The following is a 16,498-nucleotide window of genomic DNA, read 5'->3' on the forward strand; positions in this document are numbered from 1 at the left end:
GAAGGAGAAGCAAATTGCCAGCAGAGGAGGGCAAGGGAAGGAGGAGGCAGTGCTCAGCTGTCAAGTGCGTCCGGTGGTTGGAGGCGGTGGAGGGCTGAGGGGGAGACACTGGATTTTGTGACAGGGACATCTTGGAGATGTCATGTAGCCCTTGCCCCTGGGAAAGCAGGCTGGACTCCTTTTCCTCTGACATGTAGTCTTTGTGTGAAGCCAGTTTAGAACTTTATTTTGAGGGAGGCGTTCCATAGAATCCCTGCCTCTGGCCACATCCCCTGGCTCTGTGCAGAAGCCCTGGGCAGCAGAGGGTCAGTATTTTATAGGGACATTGGCAGCACGCAGCTCTGGGCACTGCCCCACCCTCCCCTGGGGCTCAGAACTCGCAGATCACGAGGCGCTGTTCTCCACAGGACTTGTCGTTCCACTTGCCACTGGTATACATCTCCACACAATCCTCTGAGCCTTTGTTATCATTGGGCTCCCCGGGGGCCCAGTTGGAATAGACCAGAGTCCTCCCAGAAGGGTAGGTGAACGTGCCCTCCTTCCTGATGTCAGTCATGCCCAGGAAAGCAGCCTTGTTGTGGGCTGTGACCAGCTGTCTCACGGCCTCGTTCTCAGCTGCAGAGTGTGGGGAGGCCAACTGTCCCCCAGCCTGTGTGCATACCTGCTGTGCATCCTGAAAAGTTTTCTCAAAGCCTCCTGTCTTAAAGATCTTCTCCCCGATACCCCGGCCATCAGGGAAGAGCTCCACTAGGGGAAGAGGATAGTGAGGTTGGGGTTTTGGCAGTACCTGGACCTTCACGCTCCAACTGGAGCCCCCCAGCCTCCCATCCAGGGCACCAGGGCACCAGATAGGACGAAAGTGAGGCACTTGGCTCCAGAGTAGCCCTAGCTCCAGGATGTGCCCTGTGAGTGGTGCTGTGGTCTCCATTGGCAGGTGAGGACCCTGGAACTCAGGGAGCTTATGGAAGAGGCCCAAAGTCACACAACTGTCAAATGCAGAGTGAGGATTAAACCTTGTTGGATGTGACACTAACGCTTAGATGTGCACTTTCTGTTCCTCCCCGTGTCATGTGCAAGAATTGATGCTTCAATTACTGTGTAGACTGGAATGACTTTGCCCAAGGGAATGACACTGTGCAGCCCTGGGGCAGTTCCTGAGACTGTGGAAAACACCATGAAGGGGGCTCACTCTCACCCCTGCATGATGGCTGGGCACGTGGGGTTATCAAAGGGGGGTCTGTGCTGTGTGGCGGGGTGAGGGGAAAGGCGAGGAGAGGGTGGGGCATCTGAGAGCAGCAACATGCTAATCTCTGCACTGGGGGCAGCCCAGTGTTTGTCTCAATATGCTTGCAGGTGATGCCCCAGCCAGTAAGGCTCCCTGGAATGATGGGCAGGGAATGAAGGCATCTGAGAGGTCTGAGTGGGGGGGAGGGCGGCAGGGGTGGGATGGGGGCTGTAGAGAGCCTTGTTTGGGAATCAGAAGGCCATGTGTTCAGCCCCAACCTGTCAATGATGCTCTAGGGTGGGCAAGGGAAAGTCACTTCCCTTTACAGGGTTTCCCATTTCTTATTTCTAAAGTAGGGGTGTACAACAGAAAAGCATCACCTGTGTGACATGTTAAGTATCTCTTATTATTCCATCCCATCCCCATCCCTTTGATTTCTAGGCTCTTGCATAGAAATCTTCAGGGCTCCCAAGAGGGCTCACTGGACTGGTTAGGAACCCAGGCTTCACCCTGACCCCTTACCCTTCTTCTCTGAGTAGCTTCAACAAGGACTCAGGGGCCAGATTCTCCCAGGGTCAGGATGGCACCCAGAGCAGCCCTGGGCAAGGGCAGTGCAAGTTCTTGTGCCATGATTGGGTTTGTGTCCCATGCATCTGGTGGGTATGCGTGTGTGTGCCTATGTCCATGTATCCATCTGAAGGTACATGGGAAGACTTAAGATCCCTCTGGAATATTTGTGTGTGAATATGTGTGTGTGTGCTCATGTATGTAGATGGTGTGGGTGAATGATGGTGTTCAAGTACACACACGTGGCTGGTGCATATGCCCACGTTCTTGTTTGCCTCAGTGTGCATGTGAGCTAGTGAATAGGTATGCAGACGTGTGTGTGGAAGGAGGAAGACATAGCAAATGCTGGCAACTCTCATCCTTACTTCTTAGGTACTTAGTTGGCTTGAGTCCTTAGGGGCTAACCCTCTGTCTCAGCCAAGCAGGCCCCTTTATGCTCTACTCCTTCGGAAAACTCTTCTTATTCTGGATCAGTGAGGTTTGATGAATGATGTGGCCTCCTAGCTGATGTCGGGGAGAGCAGAGAAGGAGGAAGGGAGTTGGGGACTGAGGCGGAGAGTCTGAGAGGCACAGGACACTCAGGTGTGCATTCCAGGAGGCCTCTGCCTCCTTAGGACTCCAGGCTTAGGGAAGAATCTTTGCTTTAAACACCCAAGGAGGTGCAGGGAGAGTCCAGCTCTGGCCGGAGCCCAGAGGCAGCCTGCCCCTGCCAGACCCAGGGGCACCTTTAGGGTGAGATACTTGTTGGCTACACACAAAGGTCAGGGCCCCACCAGCCTTGAACCCCATGGGCAGCATGCAAGCCCCCACTCTCTAGACAGTGTCTGGATTCTCTGCTGCCTTGGGCTGTGCAGCTGCCTCTCTGGGCTCGTGCCCACCTGGCCCCACAGAGGGAAGAAATGCATCCTAGGTTGAGTGTTCCCCTTGTCTATCATGGGGCCCTGCCCTAGTGGGCAGGGGTGAAGGTCTGCTGAACTAGTGATATGGACCGCATCCTCTTCCTCCTCCCTTGCATCTACTTGCAGCTCCTGGAGGACGTGGCTGCGCTGCTGTGTCCCAGCCCGTCCTTAGCCCCACTGCCTGCCCAACTTCTAGGTCCAGTCCTAAACATGGTCTAGCCAGTTTTCAACCCAAGCCCAGCCAACTCCAAGCCAAGTCCCAGACCCAGTTTGATTCCCACCCTGGGTGCCTGGCTCAGGTTCAGGTCCGGGAACTCACCTTTCTTATACTGAGAGAAGGCATTCTGGAGGCGTTGTAGCTGTCCCTGTAAGGTCTCCACCCGCTGCCTCAGAGCAGTGATGTCTGCAGGAGAGAGAGGCCCAGTGAAGGCGGGTCCAGAACAGCCTGGGATCAGCTCAGTGCCCAGGCCTCAAGGGAAGGATTCCCAGTTGCAGGCATATGGGGGGGGGGGGGTGGTAAAGAACTGGGCCAGGCCCCAAGGAAGCCCTCATCTGCTGACATAGCTGGCCTCTGATGCCCACTGGATTTGCTGTGGTTCTGCTGTGAACAGTATCCCACGAGCAGGTCCCTGCACCACAAAGACACTGAAACAGATGACGTTTTCATTCCAAATTCTAGGAATCTCATAGCACTTCCTTTTGGTGGGGAGCAGGGAGAGGAATACACACAGTCAAGTACTTCCCATCCATAGACTTATTTGAAGTTCAAAGCTATGTGATGAATTGGAGAGGGAGGTGTGCTTGTCCCAAAGATCAGATGGAAAAACTAGTCAGCTTGCCCTCCAGCGAGTCTTAGAGGCTAAGACCAGAGACCTCCTCACCTTCCAGCCTGACAGTGTTTCCTGCTTCCACCCCCACCTGTGACTAATGGGGACCCCTGAGAGGAGGGGCTGGAAGGGCTTCCTCCCACTCCTCCCTCTCCACCCGCAACCTTGTGGGGGCCCCCAGAGCTTCCTTACCTGGGAGCCCACTCTCTCCCTTTGCTCCTCTTTCTCCAGGAACACCTCTGTCCCCCTTCAGTCCGGGGGGGCCCCTGGCTCCTGAAGGTCCCTGTGGACCCGTGGCTCCAGCAGGCCCTGGGACCGGAGAAGAGTTGCTTGAGTTCTGGACACCTGTTCCAGCATTTTCTCCTCCCCCAGGACATGGACTGTCCTCTCGCCCAGCAATACACCCTCCCACATACATGTGTCCCTCTGTGCCCGGGAGCCAGCCCTGCGTCTTCTCTGTACACTGATTGTCCCCGTCACCCAACAACCAACCTTCACTGTATAAACACGGTCCCTGCTGCTCACACCTCCCTCTCCCTAGAGACCGACAGCTCCCAGAGCCCCACACGGGCTATCACCCGGATGCCAGCTCTGACCTGCTGGGTGGCGGCGGGGGGCGCAGGGGAACAGGAGCCCAGCCCCGCTTCCATCGCTCACCTGCCGCCCCAGCACTTCCAGGGCCTCCGCGCTCACCGGGGGCACCTCTCTCTCCTTTAAGACCTGGGGGGCCTCTCGTCCCAGGAGAGCCCGGCAGGCCTGGGGCACCCACTTCTCCTGAGGAAGGAACACGTCGGGAGGAGCATGGATGAGCATGCGCTCAGCACATATCATTTCCTCAGTAGCAGAGCTTTTCTCCCACGGCTCCAGGTGAGAGAGTGACCTGGGAGACTCCTCCTTACTGCCCGGCCTCCTCCAGGGAGGGTATCGGGGACACAGGATCAGTGTGAGAACCTGAGGGGAGAGGCCATGGCAAGGCCTACCCGGCACAGCTGGTCCAGGCTTTTCCAGGCACTCTGCACATACTTGAGGCCCCATCACAGTCTGCCAGTCTCACCCCTCCCTTCTCCCTCCCACACCCGCCACACACCAACCACCTACCTTTGGGTCCAGTCTCTCCTTTGGGGCCTGGTGTGCCTGGAGGTCCCATGTTCCCCTGCCTCCCTGAGGGACCCTCTCTTCCAGCTGGACCAGGCCCACCTGGAGGTCCTGGAGGCCCTGGGGGAAAGGACCAGCCCAGTCAGTGACACTCCATCTCCTTTCAAGTGGAACGCATCAAAGATGGGGCAGCAGTAGAAGTCAGACAGGCAGCAGCCTCCTAAAGATGTCGCCCCACAGCAGCTCCAGGCTTCCCTGAAATCACCCAGGGCCACCTTGAGAACGACCTTCTGCCTTCCTCCTGGGGTAGAATCTGTGCATGCCTCCTGGCTGTCCTAGCAGCAACACACCACCTGCAGACCCCTACATCCCATGCCCAGATGCTCACCAGACGGTCCAGTGTCTCCCTTGGGTCCGGGTTCTCCAGCAGAGCCATTGTCCCCTTTGGGCCCAACTGGACCAGCTGGGCCAGGCATCCCTGCTCGTCCTGCAGGTCCTGGCAAACCTGTAGCCACAGAAGAAATGGGCATAAATCTGGCCCCAGGCCCAGGAGGAGCCAGCTGCCCAAGGGTCAGGCCCCTGGCATTCCTTCAGGGTTCTATAGGGTGTAGGCACTCCGCCTGCCCATGACTTGGTCCAGTGGTGATCCAGGAAGGAGGTGTCCACATCCTCATTTTACAGGTGAAGAAAGAGGCTTGCCAGGGTTGGAGGCAGATGCAAACCAAGACCTGCCTGACTTTGCACACAATGCCCCTTCCCCTGCCCCAAGGCCGCAGTATTTATGGCAGGCAGTCTGTCAGCTTTTACCCTTGATCATGCACTCCTTGGCCTCCCCCTTCCCAGAACCGAAGTTTATATCAGAAATCACTCCTGACACTAATCACCAGAGAAATATAAATCAAAACCACAATGAACTATCACCTCACATCTGTCACAATGGCTCTTACCAAAAAGACAGCAAATAGCAAGGGTTGGAGGATGTGGAGAAAGGGGAACCTTTATGCACTGTTAGTGGGAGTGTAAATTGGCACAGCCACTACAGAGAACAGTATGGAAGTTCCTCAAAAAATTAAAGACAGAACTACCTACAATCCAGCAATTCCACTTCTGAGTATTTAACCAAAGAAAATGAAAACACTAACTCAACAAGATATATGTACCCCAAGTTCATTGCAGCATTGTTTACAGTAGCCAGGACATGGAGGGATACTGAAGCCTAAGTATCCGTGGATGGATGAACAGAGGAGAAAATGCAGGGTGTACAAACAACGGGACAGTATTCAGCCATAAAAAGGAATGAAACCTTGCCATTTGCAGCAACATGGGTGAACCTTGAGGGCATTGTGCTAAGTGAAAGAAGGCAGACAGAAAAAGACAGGTACCATAGGATTCCACTTATATGTGGAATCTCAACAAATGAACAAAAACCATGTAGTCATAGATACAGAGAACAGATTCGTGGTTGCTAAAGGTGAGGTTGTTGGGTGAGCAGAACTGGTAAAAGTAGTCACAAGGACAAACTTCCAGTTATAAATTACATAAGTCCTAGGAGTGTAATATACAGCCAGGTTAGTATAGTTCATAAGACTGGGCTGTGCCCTTGAAAGTTACTAAGAGCGTAGATCTCAAAGTTTTCATCAACACACACACACAAAAATATGTGTTGATGGATTCGACGTGAGTTGTGACAATCATTTCACAATATATACAAACAGAAAATCATTATGTTGTACACCTGAAACTAATAGAATATTACATATCAATTATATTTTAATAAAAAGAAAAGAAAAAGCTATGTAACATTCACTTAAAACTGTAAAAAATAGACCAAATTATTATATATCACTAAACGATAAAAGTATGCTATAAACACTATTTAATGTGAGTCTGTTTCATAAATATGTCCATGCATGTGTAAGGTGTGTGCACATGTAAAACACATGGGAAAACCACAAGAACAGCATATACATGAGTGTCCACAGTTCTTTCTAAGTGGCCCAGTTAAGGTAATTTTAATTTTCTTTTTGTTCTTAGTGACCACATATCACATTTGTATTGGAAAAATGACCAAACATTTTAAAAAAGATGTGTAGCCTCAAGAAATGCTGCCCAAGTCTGAAATTATATGCGATTTACCTCAAAAGACTAAAGGGAGAAACAGCTATCGATTTGAGAATTTTACACTCAATTCTGTGAGTTTTGTTGTTCTTTTTCAATTGAGATGAAATTCACATAGTATAAAATTAACCTTTTTTTCTATATCTTTTTCTTTTCTTTTTCTTTTTTTTTCTTTCTTTTCTTTTTTTTTTTTGGCTGCACCACATCGCGTGTGGAATCTTAGTTCCCTGATTGGGGATCAAACCCATGGCCTGGCAGTGATAGCGGTAAGTCCTAGCCACTGGACAACCAGGGAATTCCCTCAAATTAACCTTTTCAAAGTATACAATTCTGTAGCATTTAGCACATTCACAACATTGTGCAACTACCACATCTATTTAGTTCAAAAATATTCCATCAACCCCAAAGATAACCTTATACCCATTAATTACTCCATCCCTGCCTCCTCCCAGGCCCTGGATACTACTCTTCTGCTTTCTGTCTCTATGACTTATTCTGAATATTTTATATAAATACATACAATAATGACCATTTGTGTCTGGCTTTTTTAACTTGGAATGACGTTCTTGGGGCTCATCCAATTTGTAGCACGTCTCGGTATTGCATTCCTTTGTATGGCTGACCAATGTTCTATTGTATGATTACAACACATTTTGTTATCCATGCACCATGGATAAATGCTGACAGACACTTGGGTTGTTTCCATCTTTTGGCTGTTGTGGATAAAGCATTCATGTGCAAAAAGACAAGAGAAGAAATGACACCTGTCAGGTGCTGCTAACCTGTTCATTCACTTTGTTCATTTCCTCGTTATTTCATTTATTAGTTCACTGGGAAACGATCTGTGGAACCTATTTGCTGAGCACTGAGCAGAATGTAAATGTTAGCACCAGGTCCTGGTCTTCAAGGGAATTGTCATCGAATTTTAAACTGTGAGGCACGGGTAACAGGTGAGGAAGACATTTGATGAGATGTCCCTCGTCCCATCCCAGCATCCCCAACCCCCGCATACAACATACAAGGAGGAAACAGAACTTCAAGGGTGAAAAGGATTTAGAGAGACTTGGAGAGGAGAGGTGACATTTCAGATTTGGAATCCATTCTCCCAGGACAGGAAAGGCCAGGGCTGCCTGGGCCAAACATATGCTGGAGGTGGGAGACTGTGCCTTTGATGGGTGGCTGAGAGCCTCTGTGCTGGGCATTCTGTCCTGCTTTAGTTACAATGGTCACTAGAGGAGGCATGATATGGAAGCATAGAGGATGGGCCCCGCATCCAGATCCCAGAATGCACTGTGCTCTGGCAGAGACACCCTGGTCCCGGCTGAGCCTATCTTGGGCTCCCCGCTGGCTGGGGTAGCCGCAGGTACGTGGGAAAAAATCCACACCTTGAAGGAAGTGTTAGAGGTTGCCCATCATTCTGCACAAACCATGGAGGCCGTGAGAGCACTGTGGTGGAGGAAGGGACCCGGTTCTCAGCAGCAAGCACCATGCCTCCCAAAGCACTCATTTTGCATCCTAGCAGTCCCCGGAGTCCTAGCCCTGTACCTTACTGCCACCTGCAGTGAAGCTTTATGAACCAGCACTCTGGCCTGTCTTGACTGTACTAAAATTCCTCCTCTCTCATCCATTTACATTCATTTAATCCACAAGTATTCACTGAGCTTCTCTGAGGTACAAGGCACTGCCCTAAGTGCTGGGATTACATTAGTGAAAGAAACAGACAAAAACCAAACCTCTTCCTCACGGAGCTTAAACTCAACTGCATAGCGATAGACAATCAAAATTAAAACACATAACAGATGAGAATTTATCAGATCAGAATGAGTACCACAGAGGAAAAATAAAGCATAAAGTACTGGGGGGGGGTGTCTTCTGAGTCGGATGGTCAGAACATGACTCTGTTTGTGAGTAAAGCTTGGAAAGGAGAGGAGGTGAGGGAGGTGAGGAGAGAGCCATGGGATGTGTATGGGAAGAGCAAGGACAGGGCCCTGAGGAGGCAGGGGCTGAAGCTGCTCAGGGACCAGCGATGACCAGTGTGGTCAGAGCCCAGGGAGTGCGGCAGGAGTGGAAGAAATTGAGATCAGAGACAACAGCAGGGGTGGAGGGTGGCCTTGGGGGCTGCTGTGGGTTGTGAGGATTTACTCCAAAGGAGATGTGAGCCCCTGGAGGGACTGTCTCACTGAATCCTCCTGGACAGGAGTCTTGGAGGTGCTGAGGAATGAGGGAATTGTCCCTGGAAATACAGCCCCCCAAGCAGGGTCCAGGTCTTATTGGCTCTGCATGAAATGTCTGGGGCATCACCAAGTGACCTGGCTCCACCCTCTACTTCTGTTCAAGGGTCTTGCTTCTCAGGCCCATTTTTTCCTTTATGGTAGGTTCTTGGGACCACATGCATCACAATCTATAGGAGAGGTTGTCACCAGTGCAGATTCTGGCCCCACCCCCATTGGGTCATGGTTCTAAGGATGCTATGAACTCCAGGAAATGTTCAGCCCCGTAACAGCTGAATGACTAAAGTGCCTGGAACTGAGAAGCCAGAGTGGAGCCAGGTCCTTGGCCGGACTGTGCAGTGTTCTCTCTCCAAGCACCGACCCAAGGCCAGGCTTGGAATGCACAAGAAAGGAAAATCTTAGCCACAATTTATGGCACTCAGAGGGCCTGTAGGAAAGGCTCCCCACCCGACCCCATGCCCTGGGATCCAATTCAGGGCCCCCCGGGAGCTAGAGCGAGCTGCCGCCTTGAATACCACCCTTTTTCTGAGTTCACTTCCAGGTCACCATCTCCAAGCCCCAGCCCATTCATGTTGAGGGCTACTTTCTGTGTGTAAAGAACAGACAGATACTTGTCCCTTATCCTACAGGCCTGGGGATGTTACCTGCTCTCTCCAGCTTAAATGCTGTTCGTTTCCCTCCTCCCCAACCACAATGCAAACTCCAGAAAGAGAAAGACCTCAGTGGATCCCTGCATGGCCCTGGCCCAGTGCCATTGGAGTCCCCTCCTTCTTGTTGCTGGTTCACTGAAATCTCACTTTTTGCTAAAAAGATCCAGATCCTCCCCTGTGGGGCAGTATTTCTCAGACAATTCCCTTAACAATCAGTACATTTGGAAACCTCAGGAGAATTCACCCGATTTGTACAGTAAGAAGATGCAACTTTATCCTGAAGACTCAACAGAGAAATGAAGCCTTGGCCTAATTATTTGTCTCTGTGTGGTAGGTATTATTTCCATCTACAGGTGAGCACTTGAGACTCAGAAACTCTGAGTGGCTTGTCCCCGGGGGTCCCTGCTGTGGAGATGGAGCCAGCAGTCAAGCCCAGCTGTGTCTGATGCAGAAGCTCATGTCCTTTTCACCTTCCAGGTTGGGTGTCACTTAGCATCTTTGTGTCACAATTTTCCTACCTATCCAATGAGATTAATACATCCCTTGTAAGACTTTTGGTGAGATTGAATAGACCACTCAAGTGAACACGCAGGCACAGGGCTGGACAATGAAATGTGAGCTGCCTTTCCTTCTCTCCAAAATGTATTTAGGGAAGATCCTTTGGATCAGGCCTGAGTATGGGCCAAGAGCCTCATCCTTTCCCAGCCCTCATGGAGTCGAGTCGAATTAAATATTAAAAATATTTACCATCCTGCAGAGGCACCATTTAATGAGAATGAACAACAGGTAAGTTCTGGAGCAGGGTTCTAGGGGACCCCAAATACTGGTCATTTACTCACTGTTTGCCGGTTCTTAGGGAAGGAGAGTCAGAAGATCTTAGGGGAGGAATCAGGGCAGCTGCTGATGGAGGCAGGGGCTCGTGGCAGCCAGTCTTTGACAACAGTAAAGCCGTGTTTTAGGTGGGCTGAATATCTGGGGGAAACCTGCCTGCGTTGGATGAAGAAGACCATCTCCAAGGCTTCCCAGTAGAATAAACCAGAGTGTCTGGGTTGATTACAATTGCAACGCCCACCCCTTCCCTTCAGGACACACCCATGGTCCCAGCTCTACCTGGCTCCCCCTTCTCGCCCCGGGGGCCTTATCTCCCATCTTGTCCATCACGACCAGGCAGGCCATTCTCCAGGGGGCTGCACATGACCAGGGTGCAGGCATTGGCTAGTGTTTTCTGGGAATAGATCTTCATTTCTGCTCCCAGAGACCTTGGGGGCTGTGTGAGCAGGATCAGCACAGAGAGAGGGAGGAGAAGCATGTCCTGGGCAGAGGAGAGAAAGAAAGGGGAAATGCTCTTGGTCAGGAAGCAGATTAGGGCTGGCCCAGCTCCTGGAGGTCAGGAGAAGCATTTCCCCCACCTCCTCTCTCCTGCTCTGGTGACAAGAATAGCAGAGCGCTGAAAGGAGTTTAGGAAGAAGGTCTGCATAAGGCCTGGCCTGGGAGGGCATGAGCTGACCAGCTGGACCTCTGACATGGTGGCCAGCAGCAGGAACCTGTTCTCAGATGCTCTGTGTCATCCCTTCCTATGACACCCCTTGCGCACTGCCATGGGCACTGTGGCCAGGATGTAGCATTATTCACTGAGGCCATCTGTCACTTCAGGAAGCACTCACTGAGAGCCCTTAGCCAGGACCCTTCCCCTCTCCAGACCTCCTCCTCCCCTTCTATACCATTAAGGTGGCTGGCTTAGCTCCAACAAGCAAACTCATTTCCTCTCACTTGCTGCCTCGGATGGATGGTACTGGTGGTCTGCAGCGCTGCCTGAAAAAGAGCCAGAGTCCTGAATGCTTGGTGACATAGTCCTGAGCACAGGATGGGTGAGGGCCTGCAATCTGCCAGGTGATTTGCCATTCCTGGGCTCCACGAGGACAGTTCCTGGGACACCTAGGGTCCTGCCCAGGGCTCCTGAGAGGACTAGGGACAGGGGCCTCACGGAGGAAGGGGATGAGTTAGACGAGCACAGTCAGGGGAAGGCTAGTTTAGGGGAGGAAAGAGCCGATGTCCAATGGGGCATCCAGTTACCATCAGAAAGGGACTCAGGCACTAAGTGGCATCAGGGTGGGTGCAGGACCTGGGTCACTCCCAGTGTTGGGCTGCTTTCCTCTCTCAGAATCTGTAAAGTTACCAGCATGGAAAGGGCTCCTGGGGGTTGCAGAGGCTGGGAACAAAGCCTCTGGACCTCTGCAGAGGAGAGGGGACCCAGGCAAGCTGAGGTAGTGGGAGTGGAGGGGCTTCCTGACCAGAGCAGTGCCTCCTTCCAAGAGGAAGATGAATTGAATTTTCCATGGGGGCTTCCAGACAATGTCACCACCAACTGACCCACCCTCTCCCAGCCCAGGAAACACATCTCCCACCGAGCAAAGGGACACAGTGATGAGTGCTCCTTATTATCCCACTGGGTCCCCACCTCCACCACCCACCCTCCTAGACCAGAACAGCTACATCACCGCTGCCTTCCTCAACACCAGTAGGACAAACCACCCACACAGCCAGGGAGATTTTTGCTGGACCTTGGGAAAACAAACTGAGAGGCAAGGACAGAGACACTCACAGTTGCTTCCTTGAGGGCTTCGAAATCTCCAGGAAAGTTAGAATTTCCTGCGCACTAACTGGTTATTTATACCTGCCCTTTATCCTGAGCCTCCCAGCCCCCGATTCCTGGGAACTCTCATCAGGAAGTAGGGCAATTTCCTCCCTTGTTGACTCAGTCAATTTCACCCCAGCTGGGTTCTGGACACCTGCCACTGCCATTCATAAAACTACACACACATCACCTTAGAGTTCAGAGAGTACCTTGAGCCCATGATCTCATCTACACCTCACAGCAGCCCTGTGAGTTAAGTGGCAGCATCAGTGTCCTCCTACACAGATGTCCAGGAATCCAAGGTCCAGGGAAGACCAGCAAGTTGCACAATGACCTGCAATTCTTGCAAAAGCAGCCTGCAGCTGCAGACTCCAAGAGCCAGCACCTGCTGTGCCCACTTCTCTTCCCTTTCCATCTCCACATTACTACTCAGATATTAGGAAAGAGCCTGGAGCTCCTTGGCATATCCTATCAGGGATGTGGCATGTGGAGGGGCTGCCAAGGCAGCAGCCTGTGGGGGGCAGTGGCTAGGAGAGCTGCCACCCAGCAGGGGTCACTCTTCTGCTTCCTGCTCTACATGTAGGACAGCCCCCCCACATGCCTTTTATGGTATGGCTTTCCCTTAACTTGCTTGCCCAAATCTCTCCACCTCTTTAGCAAGCGTTTGTCCATTATGTGGCTCTAGTGGCCAGTTTGATTCCTGGAGCTGCTGATATACTCTTGTAACCATCCCCAAGGAAACTCTAACTCCCAGTGACTGTGGGGCAGTGGCTGGCATCTCCACTTGCTTTTAGGTCCCTATGACTTCATCTCTTCCATCAACCCTTCACCTAGGTCTACACACCAGCAACCCCAGGCCTCCAATCCTCTCCTCTGGCCACCCCATTGCAGGTGCTGACTGGATCCTGGGTTTTGATGCTCCTTGCCTATTGTGGAATCTATCATGCCAGCCTTCCTCAGTTGGTAGGGAAAGCTCTTCTCTTTCCATATTGCAATTTTGGAAGCAGGCTCCCAGAGTAGAGCACCTGGGCCCCTAAGGCTTGAGCTCTTCCATTACTAACCCACGGCCCTCCCTCTCCTAGGATGTTCATGTGGCCCCTAGAGACCTAGGTCAGCCTGGAGGTTGAACTGAACCCTAGCTCTCCTCTCCCCGCAAAGCCTAACTGTCAAGTCCGATGCTGGTGGCTAGACATGCTCTCCTTATTTACGGCGACTTTCAGTTCAGGAGTCCTATACTTCGTCTCTTCCTACAAGCTGGCTTCTATTAACTGCCACCTCCTAGACTGTCAAATGCATCCCTCACGAGGCCCTCGGACCCCATTATAGCGCAGAATACGGTGTTTCCCTTGTGTGACTTCACATTCCAACAGAGATCAGTTCTATTTATGGTCCAGCCCAGACGCTGGTGTTGCAGTGATAACCTCTGCTTTCCTCAGGGCCGCCAACACAGGTGAGAAGAATCACAATGGCTTTCAGGCAGAGGGTCACTGGACCGCCCTCTCTTCCCAAGACAACGTCCAGGATGACTGCACAGTTTCCTCGGGAGCTAGTCACTGGTGCTGTGCTGCAGCCGCAGCAATATCTGCACCCCTGGAGGACCCCATCAGCTGCACTTTCGTCAGAGCTAAGCTGTAGCCCCTGGTATTGTACCAGCTGCTTGTCCACATTACTGCTGAGACTCCCAGCTCGTGGGCCCACGCGGGGTCAGGCCGTTCAAGATGGCTGTTCTCTTGCTCTCTGTTCATCCCCTGCTCCACCAGGCCCTGCTTCACGCACATGACTATCCAATCCTCTTAATGAGAGGGCTTGATTAGTAACTGCCTGCCCCCTGCCCCAGCCGCTGGTTTCCCTGGTAACTGATGAGCCAACCTGACGTCAGTTCCCCTATAAACGTAGCCTCCTGCCCCGAGTAGCAAAGATTGCTGCCATGGTCTTCCTGCTCTCTGCCGAACACGGTATGTATTGCTCTAGGACGCTTCTGCTTTAGACGTGTGAGGTCCCCTGTCCGATAAGCCACTGATGTCTCCGTTGTGTTTCTGGTGTCTTTCTTCAGTCTCAAGGCTGGGCATCTACAAGGCTTGCAGGCCTGTGGGATGCAGCCCAACAGTTGGTGAGTCAGCCAGAAGGCTGGGGAAACTCCCGTGAGTGACGAGATGTTGGGGAATGAGGACGGGGAAGGGAAAGTTGTGGGGGTGATCCCAGGGTGGCCGTCCACCAGCATGTGGGAACCTGTGGCAACTGACTACCGTGAGAGATGTCTTTTTTTCCATTGTATCTTAACCTCAGAGTCTCTTTCCAGTTTAAAAGCAGCAGCCTGGTGCTTGTGGTTCATCTGACTGCAGGGGGAGGGCTGATGACTACAGACAGAACGCAAGAGCCTTTATGGTATTTTTGTTATCTACAAAATACAGACACACCCCTAACCCACCCCCCCTAAACAATTACAGACACAGGCTTCAGGGGTATTAACTCAGGGACAGGCTTGTGAATTGGATGTGGCCAGTTACCCCAAAGGGTTTGGTTGGGGCCTGTGACAACAGCAAAACGATAAGAGTAACCTTGGGCTTCTGGTCCCAGCTATGGAAGGGGCATAGCAGCAGTCCAGTGCAATGGAGCAAAGCCACATGCAGCCCACAGAGCCTTACACCAGGTGGAAGATGTTACAAAAGGCCTACCCGAGCTGTCAAGCAATGCCAAATACCGCACTTTAGGGGCCTTGAAGTTCAGGAATGGGCTCATAAAAATGCCATACACTGGCATTTCCACCTGCCCTACAACCCCACTGCTATGGGGCTGTTTGAAGGATGAGTGGAAGACTTAAACAACAATTGAGACGGGAAACTCGCTCTCTCAACCCGTGGACCAGGAGGCTAACTCAAGTCATATAAACATAACTAAACATCCCAGCAGCAATCAGCCCAATGCCTACACCATGTTAACCAAGAGGCAACTAGTCAACACCATCTGATTTCAACTGTTGACCACCCAAGGACCACTGCCAACTAAGGGCCAGGACAATAACTCACTTTTGCCCCTGCCACAGGATCCACCCCCAGGGGAACATATTATACGTGGCCTGGGTCTGGCAGGTAAGTTCCCGTTGCTTTGGCTTTGCCACCCCATGGGGATTAGGACTGGAAAGGGGCTCACAGATTTCACCTGTCTTCTACCTGGCCCCACCTGAGACTATTAAGGTAATTAATCCCAGCCCTGTGCTGTAGAAAGACACCATTACAATACCACTATGGTCTGTTACACCCCCTCTGCAGTATTTGGCACCGGCTGCGGGAGTGACGGTGGACCGGGGGGACGGTGCTGCAGCCCAGGAGAAAAACCACAGGCAGGCGGGTGTCATGTCAGAAGGCTGTCACTGCCTGTGTTTTGCTAACGGTCATGACCTTCCCTGGGTTGGGCGTGTTGACATCTTCCATTTCATCTCTTGTCTGAGCAGAGGGAATCTGTTGGGGAAGGGCGACAATGGTGGCCTTGTTGCGGAAATCGAATCGGTCTGTCGAGAAACCAAGCACCGCACTTGGAGGGTTGGAGAACTCAGGTTTATTAAGCCGGCGGTCCCAGAAGAGCTAATGCTCTAAAGTTCTGGGGCCCTGAGCTCAGGGTGAGCTTTACTTTTATAGGGATCAGTGCACATGGTTACAGTTAGCATTGGTTGATTGGTTACCTAGTTACTATAGGTTACGGGCAGTTACAGAGCACGGGAGTTTCCTGTGGGTTATGCGCAGGCGGTTTCCAAACAGAAACTTGCAGGAGCAGGAGCAGAACATTCCATACTTATCAGAACATCCTAAGGTTACAGTTGATTGCAAGGTCATATTGTTCTTATCTTGGCACAGCAAGCAGATATTAGAGAAACAGAGCATGCATAAAGTTAATTTTTTTTAACCTCTTTATTGGAATATAATTGCTTTACACTCTTGTACCAGTTTTTGAGGTACACCAATGTCAATCAGCTGTATTTATACACATATCCCCATATTCCCTCCCTCCCACAACTCCCCCCCATACTCCCCGTCCCGGCCCTCTAAGGCATCATCCATCATCGAGTTCATCTCCCTTTGTTATACAGCAACTTCATACTGGCTATCTATTATACAGTTGGTAGTATATGTATGTATATGCTACACTCTCACTTCGTCCTATATTCCCCTTCACCACCCAGCTCCCCAATCTCGTGTCCTTCAGTCCATTCTCTGCATCTGAATCCTTATTCTTGTCTTGTCAGTGCATTCATCA

At 51.5% G+C, this 16,498-nt stretch overlaps 1 pseudogene; it reads right to left on the reverse strand.

Moving 5' to 3' along the window:
* Nucleotides 1-370: 370 nt before the first annotated feature.
* On the reverse strand, nt 371-10,921 carry LOC130854033 (pulmonary surfactant-associated protein D-like; annotated as a pseudogene).
* Between the last annotated feature and the right edge of the window lie 5,577 nt (nt 10,922-16,498).

Source organism: Hippopotamus amphibius, chromosome 5 (genome assembly GCF_030028045.1).
Source record: "Hippopotamus amphibius kiboko isolate mHipAmp2 chromosome 5, mHipAmp2.hap2, whole genome shotgun sequence".
Taxonomy (NCBI): Eukaryota; Metazoa; Chordata; class Mammalia; order Artiodactyla; family Hippopotamidae; genus Hippopotamus; species Hippopotamus amphibius.